Source organism: Vulpes lagopus, chromosome 3, assembly GCF_018345385.1.
Source record: "Vulpes lagopus strain Blue_001 chromosome 3, ASM1834538v1, whole genome shotgun sequence".
Classification (NCBI taxonomy): Eukaryota; Metazoa; Chordata; class Mammalia; order Carnivora; family Canidae; genus Vulpes; species Vulpes lagopus.
Window position 1 is genome coordinate 11,894,489 of NC_054826.1, and position 8,012 is coordinate 11,902,500.

At 40.2% G+C, this 8,012-nt stretch overlaps 1 pseudogene; it reads right to left on the bottom strand.

Annotated features, from left to right (window-relative positions):
- Positions 1 to 6,144: 6,144 nt before the first annotated feature.
- The window catches only part of LOC121486596, a 2,957-nt pseudogene continuing 1,089 nt past the window's right edge, over positions 6,145 to 8,012 (bottom strand).

Here is an 8,012-nt window from a genome sequence, read left to right on the forward strand (position 1 = left end):
CACAAGTTCTATTACCAAGAACCAGCCTATTCATTTAAGTTCGTACTTACAGGCAAGACTAAAGCTCTCTGGAGTTGAGTATTAAAATTTGATAGAGCTTGGGAATGTCCAGTCTAAATATGATTACATTAAGAATTACAGTCAGAACAGCTTTTGAGAGCACTGTATTACCATTTGTTCCTCCTCTATGGGCAGCATCCATGGTCTATGAAATTGAGATATTGATCTTAATGACACAAAATGGTTGTGGATCCAGATAGATACAAAAGCCAGATGAGCTCCCTAGCAACACAAGGAAATATAGAACTTTGAAGCAGCACTTCTCTCCAGAAAATTTTAGAACTGACCTGTGAAATTTAGCCCAACTCATTTATTTTACAAATAAACACACAGATGCCCTGAGAGATTGACTGCCCATCGCTCAGAGAGATATCAATGTGATCTTTATTTGATTCTCTTCCCTTTGCAGCACCTGACTCTGAATTTATTTCATAGACACATTCATATTTCATATTAACTAACTGAACTGGGTTTCAAACAAGCCATCAACATTTCTCAAACTTAGCAAATGAAAGAAATAATAAGACAGAGCAAAATTGCTTAAATTCAATGAGAATAGTGAAAAATATGATGGCAGCCATAGATTTTAATGAACATTTTTTTAGCATAGTAACTGCCAAACATATAATTTTATTTTTTATACTTCTGAGTGTGTATGCATTTTCTTTTTATATTTGAGTACTATTTTTCCTAATTATAAATTAAAACAGTATGTAGTAGAGTCACCTTGAACCCTCATACTTTTGTCTTCTAAACTTCTAACCATTATTTCTATCAATTGTCATCTATGTCCCTTTTACATGATTATTAACACTCCAGAATTACCTCCTTTATAACTAGATTATGATTACAAACATTTTGAGAACAGCAACTATGCCTTATAAATTGTTATTGTTCTAATAGACTCTCATTAAAGAAAGGTCTAATACTTAGTAGAATGCATTTGGCATATTAGACAATCAATAGATGCAAGTTGATTGGCTGTTATGGGTTGTTTCCCTTCACTGACTTTGTGAGAGGAAGGTTAATATGTTCCAGATGCTGAAAGAAAGATGTGTGTTGAAGAAATTAGAAACTGGCAAAAACTCACTGTCAACTGTGTCATAGGGACCCCTGACTAAACACAGAACCAAGGGGCAAGCTAGACATGTCTCCATGGGAGGATATTATAATGTCTACAAACTCTGTGGCCTTACATCTCTGCACTATTTTTCTGGATTACAGGTCATAGCACTTTACAGACAATGTCATATTTACCTTGATGGTGTTCTCTGATTGTTAAGAAGGGGCTAATGCTTTGCCCATTTCCCTCTATTGCCACAGGGAAAAATATAAGCAAAGCAAGTCTGAATCATTTATACAGTGTTGCACCATAAGGCATCGAAAGAGGCAGGTGCAGGTCTCAGATGGTTGTCTAAGTCCAAATTCCACGCTCTATCTGCTAGATAATCCTGCTTTCCCTCTCCCTCTCAATAGAATATTTCCCTAGATAGTTCCTGAAACATTTATAGCAGAAGCCTGCAGAGTGACTGTTATAGAAGTTTGTGGAAAACTTCCAGGCATCTAAAAATGTAGGAAACGGCCACATTTCACTTTGGGTATTCACATTTGAGAAGTGATGTGTGTTTTTTTTCTCCCCCTCAAATATTCAAAAGTTTGATCTAAGGCAAAAGTTTTACTATTCCTCCCTAAACTAGAGGAATGAAAACACCCATGAATTTTCATCAGTTTGCTGTAGGCAGAAATTTGCCAGTTTGCAGGAAAATGGCTTAAAAATCGAAGCTGAGATGAAATACTTGAACTTCTTGTGTGAACCTATGAAAGTAATATTTTTCTTTATCAGCTGATATGAAGGTTTGCACAAACCCTACATTACTTCAGTATAAAAATGACTTTTTCTGTCTAAAATGTCACAAAACTGTTTGGATTCTTCAAAACACATCCATAAAAGGATTCTCGTCCCCTTAATTTTGGCATATGCCATCATTTCCCTTTTATTCTTTATCTATTACCATATTTAACAGAAATTCCCTATAACTAACTTCCTTTAACCTCCACTGTGAGATACAGTTGTGGGAAGAGTGGCAAATGGGATGAAACTAGAGAACTTTTTCTTTCTCCAGATGTCAAAAATCTGCAAAGGCCAGAAACTTGCCTCCTACCTTCTGAGGAATCATGATTATACTGAACACCGTAGAGTCTTCTGACCGAGTTCTACACTGAAACATACACATTGAATTTGCCTTTCTCCAAATTACCAACTGCTTTGTGACAACAACACGATGATCATTTAGGCTGTTCGGATGTGAGCTGTAATCATCATAGGCTAAGCTGCTCATGTAGTGATGTGCTTCTCCCACACATGGTATTATAAGGATCCATTTGATGACACCTCACTCTCCTTATTTCTTTGTCACACCAGCTCATGAGTTTTACCTCCTACAGTCTGCATCTAATCAAACCCATTTCTCAAAGATACTTTTCGTTTCAGATCAATAAATATTTCTGGAGTCATCAGTCGCCTGAAAGCTTCTATATTATTAGATGCCATAAAATATTTATGCTGATCATAATATTTAGTAATGTAAATATGAATTTAGAAATTCATCCAATCACAGGCATCTGTTTAATTCAAGAAGCTGGTTAGCACTGTAAAAATGTGTGATTCCTGATCAATAGACTATGGGTGAATTATGTGATAAGACTTTCACTAATATTCTCTTTCTGCAAACCATTTTGTGAGCTTCCTTAATTACCAGAATTCAAAGCCAAAGAAAAGACTACACAAAGCAGAAGTATCAGTTGAAGCAAGTGGAGGTCTTGACTTTCATTATTTTTGCCTCCTCCATATTCCTACTTCACTTTCTAATATAGATCCTCTCTGAGAAGTAGTCTATTGTCAGAGGGGCGCATGTTTTGAGATGCTTTTCTAGTAATTGTGAGCAAACTGTACATATTCTCACTGTCTTGTTGACTGATCCTCCCTGACTTACATTAAGTGAGAAAGAATTGAAAGGCTGCTCAATGGAGTAAGAGGACAAGTTATCCTTAGTGAACAAATGAAAGCTACTTGGTATACACAAGCAGCAAGAAATACTCAGGGCCTTCTTAGTGTTACAAAACAATCTAGATTTAGGATACAGTTTAATTAAATGCCACAGGCTGTCTCGTGTTTTCACTCAACAGTGATGCATGCTATAGGATCTCTTAAAAGGAGATGTTAAGACAGAATTAAAACAGGCTGAGAGATTTATTAGGCACAATGCCTATGAGAGAAGATTGGGAGGGAACTAAGAAGGTCTTGGAGAGTTGGAGAGATGTCACCAAAGACGTTTACTTGTTTGACTCTGGAGAAAGAGAGGAGTGAAGGTTGATTGGAAGAAGGCAGTTCTAAGAGAGTTTGGCAAGGTTAATGGTCAACAGGAAAGATGAAGCTAAAGCAGACCATCAGAGGAGTTCCCCATCTCCCAGGAATGCCCTACCCTGTTGGTGAACTCACCACAACCCGGGAAAAGTGACTGGGAAGGGCAGCTTTGATGCCATAGTGGTAATGGATTTCTAAATGCAGCAGTTGGAGACATTGCTCAGTTATGCTCCCCTCACAGACTGGGGAGTGGCTTAACCATGGTCTCCATGGTCTCCTCTTCCTGAGAAGATCAGAAGAGGTAGTTTTGATGCAGGTGATCTCAAGACCACAAATGATACTCAAACTATCCCTCTTCTACTTTCCATTCAGAATCCCCTCACACTCAGTGATCTCCTCAGCCAAGTTGCTGGTAGTGTATCTTGTTGTGAGCCAAACCTTCAGTCCTGGGATGTCTGTTTGCTTGGCAATCATACACTCCTCAGGTGGGGCTGCTGTATATATCCATTCATAGCTATGGTGGGGCACATGGGTACTAGGAGGGTCCCTTGTAAATTATCTGGGGTCTTCACATATCCTTTCCCACAGCTATTGTACAAAAGTAGCCCCATGTCCTCTTGCAGTAAGGGCCAAGTGCTTCTGGCAGTATGATGACTTCTCTTCTACTCTTGAACCGCTTCTGGGTACAAGCGGTTCAAAGTGCTCAGGGAGCTGGTGTAATATAGTTTGCTTGTGAAGTAATTGACTCCTTTGTTTTTTAAGGTCAACAGGAGTACGGAGGAATAAAATCCCTAGCTGGCTATTGAAAGTGATGGTAAGTACAGATGCACCTACTTTTACTCATGGTTCAGAGATCTATATATTCTTCCCCTCAGGGACACAGTCTTATATAGATGTTGCTTATTTAATGCATACACCACATCCTGAGGATGGCTCCCGTAATTCCAGAGTATTGCTCTAGGCTGGCTCTTCAGTTGAATTTTTAGAAGCTATTTCAGGGTTCTGTGAAGCTGGTTGATTCTAGGCGATGCACAGTATTACATAACCAGTGGATCCCATAGCCTATTGTTTACTTCTTTCATTGTAAGTCACATCCACTGGATGTTCTCATGTGAAAATTGCCTCAAATGTGGGAAATGAGCCAGAGACTGTTATTATTTATTGGAGCAATCATCTTCCACTTCTATCCTTGCGCTTGCATTGCTATTGTTGTTACAACTACTGACCAGCACTCTTGCTCCCAGAGACACCATGTTTCCTTAGTCATATTCACATCTACCCCTAGGTCAAGCTCATTTGCCTGGCCCTTTGACCTTGCCAATCTTTAGGGTAATTGTGGCCTCCTGGCATCTGGCTCTGCTGCTTGGCTTCTGAAGACTATATCTGTTTCTTGTACTCTCATCCCTGACCTACACAAGGAGGCCACCACTGAAATTCTGATGCTGGTATCTCTGTCACTAGCACATTGATGATGGCCTTGGGGAAAATGTGACCTCTGGGTCATCCTGCAGAACATAATTGTCTCTGGATCTTCTGGCATTACATAAATCATGGACTCTAGCATGGCTTCTTTGTCCCTTCCTTTAACACTTGATATGGCAACCCAGGCATTTCTGCTTCCTTTAGTGCTGGCCATCACTTCTCTATGGCCTCCAAGAGTCACCAGAGCAGCAAGTTTGCTCCATCTCCTAGAGTCTTTGCTAGGATATGCTTTGTCCCAAGAAAATCAACTGCCCCACATCAACAGTACTTGCTTACATAAGATTACATTCTGGCCTCTTTGATGAAACACATTCAAAGTCCCATCACAAAGGTATGCTTCTGACTTAAACCAGTATATACTATCTAATTATTTGAACTCATTCAATGTATACAGTCTACTTCCTTCTTTATCAGGCCCAATATGGCTATTCTGGGACTTATCAGCCTATGGACAGAAGTGAAGAAAAGGGCAACTCCTGAGAGAATCACCTGTTTCCTTGGGAGGAGAGTTTCTCTGTTTACTTTGTTTCAGCAGCCACCATTTTTATTGCACATTTGCCATGTGCCCAGTCCTTCCATACTAGATGTCATTGCATCGTTACCAAACAATTACCATGACCATGACTACAACCATGACCTTTAAGAAACTGAGGCTCAGAAAGCTTAAATCACTTGCCTAAGCTCCCCAGCTGGTAAGTAATAGAGGGGGAATACGAATCCAGAATTGTCACACTCCAGAGCCCATGTTATTTCCACTTTGCAACCAGTTATTCTCCTCAATGAAGGGTCTCTGTGGTGGCCATGAATCATTCTTGTGGAAATCCCTAACAGGTGTCATAGGGTGAGTTTAGACTCAAAGAATTATGGCAATAGGGGTCAAGAATCTTCAGAGATCCTAGACACGTCTTGGCCTAGCGACCCCAGATATAGACAGGAAGATTCTGATAGTTCTGTGGGCAAAAAAAACAAAGTTCCAAGGAAACATACATTTACCTCCCTATGGTGTCATTGTGTGGGTTCACACAGGCTCTTAGTCACACATCACTCAATCCCACAGAAGGGCTATATTGTTCTGGGAATGTGTACACACTCACATATATTCACTATTCCCTTCTTGCTCATGCATGAGCATACATGCACACACATTCACACACACAAACACACACACATACACATTCATGCCCTGGCACAGATATGCGAACACTGAGGCAGGTGGTAGGAAGGAGGTTCTTGCTGTATCAGATGAGGATGATGATGCTAGATGTGGTCTCATGACACTAATGAGCAGACAACCATCCTGAGATGCTGAAGACTCTGTCATTGCCAACACGGTCACTGTGGGTGGAGGGAGTGGCCACACAGATGCGAAGGCAGTGTCCACTCACACTCACATGATACAGCAGCAAACCCAGCAGCAAGAACAAAGGCAGAGAAAGCTAGGCCCATGAACAGCATGGCAGTCAATGGCTGAGCAGGGGCAGTGACCAGGCCAGCCACCATTAGGCCAATGACCAGCAGCAACAGCACAGGGCCACTGAGCAGTACCCTGAGGACACTGACAGCTCCACAACTGCATATTAGGGAAACATAGTGGGGCTGGTATGTGTAATTCATGTCCTGAGTGGTTGAGCTTATCATTTGCTTAACCAGAACCAGCAGGGGCAGCAGGCAGAAGTAGTGCCTTCCACCAGTCACCATTTAACCAAGCAGCTGCTGGTGGAGGACAGGAGTGCTGTGCCACTATGCCACAGCCTACTACAATTCCTACAGCAGAAATGATAGGTCTTTGTCAGGAAAGGTAGTCTATCTCTGAATCCCATAATTCTCATAGGCAAATGTAGATACATCCTCAGAGTCCTGTGCCAAGATATTTCCATCTTATGTTTTAGGGCCCCCAATTTTTCCAACCAGCACCTTGGCCTTGGTATAACAAAGCAGACCACTGAGTGATCATTCAACTATCTCTGGATCCTCAGCCCACTGCACAGCTCTGTCTGTGCTTTCACTACCAGAGATAAGCTCTTCATAAGATACCAAAGCTTGTAGACAGCCTTAAGTCCCTTATTATCCCTCTGGAGGGTATCAATATAACTTGGAAGTAACCAGCCAATTCCACTATCTTTGTAGGCACTGTTAACCCAAAACTTTCAAATGTCCGAATCCTTAAATTTTGCCAGCATTGACCTCCACCTTGACATTTTCCTGTCACCACTAATGAAATTCACCATCACTGTAACCTTGAACAATTGTAATACTGATTGTACAAAGAATTAGTGTTGCTCCATCTGCCAAACAGGACAACATCCTCTTCCCCACCAGGCAATGAGTAAGCCAGTCCAAAGTCCCTGTCTTATTGCTTGTTTTGTTGGATAACTCCCAATATCACTTGTGTTATTTGGATACTCTGAGAAGCACATGATACCAAGATAGAATGAGCTATGCAAAGATTTATTAAGGAAAACATCTGTGAGGGAAACTTGAAAAGAAGCCCTTATGAGGGAAGAAGAAAAACAGAAAAGCTGGGTACAAGGGTAGTAGACAGCATGAGGGTTTTAAGAAAGTTTGACAAAATTGTCGGCACAACCTGAACCCATCAGAGGAGTCATGTGTCTCCAATATTGGGCCTGCCTTAGTAACCTTCAGTCTCTATAGCACATTTCTGACTCACGAGGCAAATATGCTTTCTTTGACTGTTAAGTAAGTTACTGGGCTAAAGTGTTTAGTTTCATTGAAACTTAAAAGTAAGCAAAAGAATATAGAGACTTTATATGTATCTTAAATTTATAGCTCCCTTCATTTTGCTATGCATATGTCATTGCCACAATTGCTATATTCTCTTGTTCTATAATTTTAGTCCTTGAAGTCCTCAGAGGTAAGACATTATATAAATGATCTATAATTAAATTATCACCCACAAATTGTTTTGTTGAAAATACTAGATGAATCAATGTGGGGTGGGGATTGTAAGTGATTTTTTAAAAATAATCGGTTTTCAGCTATAAGTTAAACATGATTAAAACACAAAAATTTTGTGGCAAAATAATTAATCATTCTTCCTATGGTAGTACATCAATGCAGATATCATTTGGATTTTTAATTTTTTTTA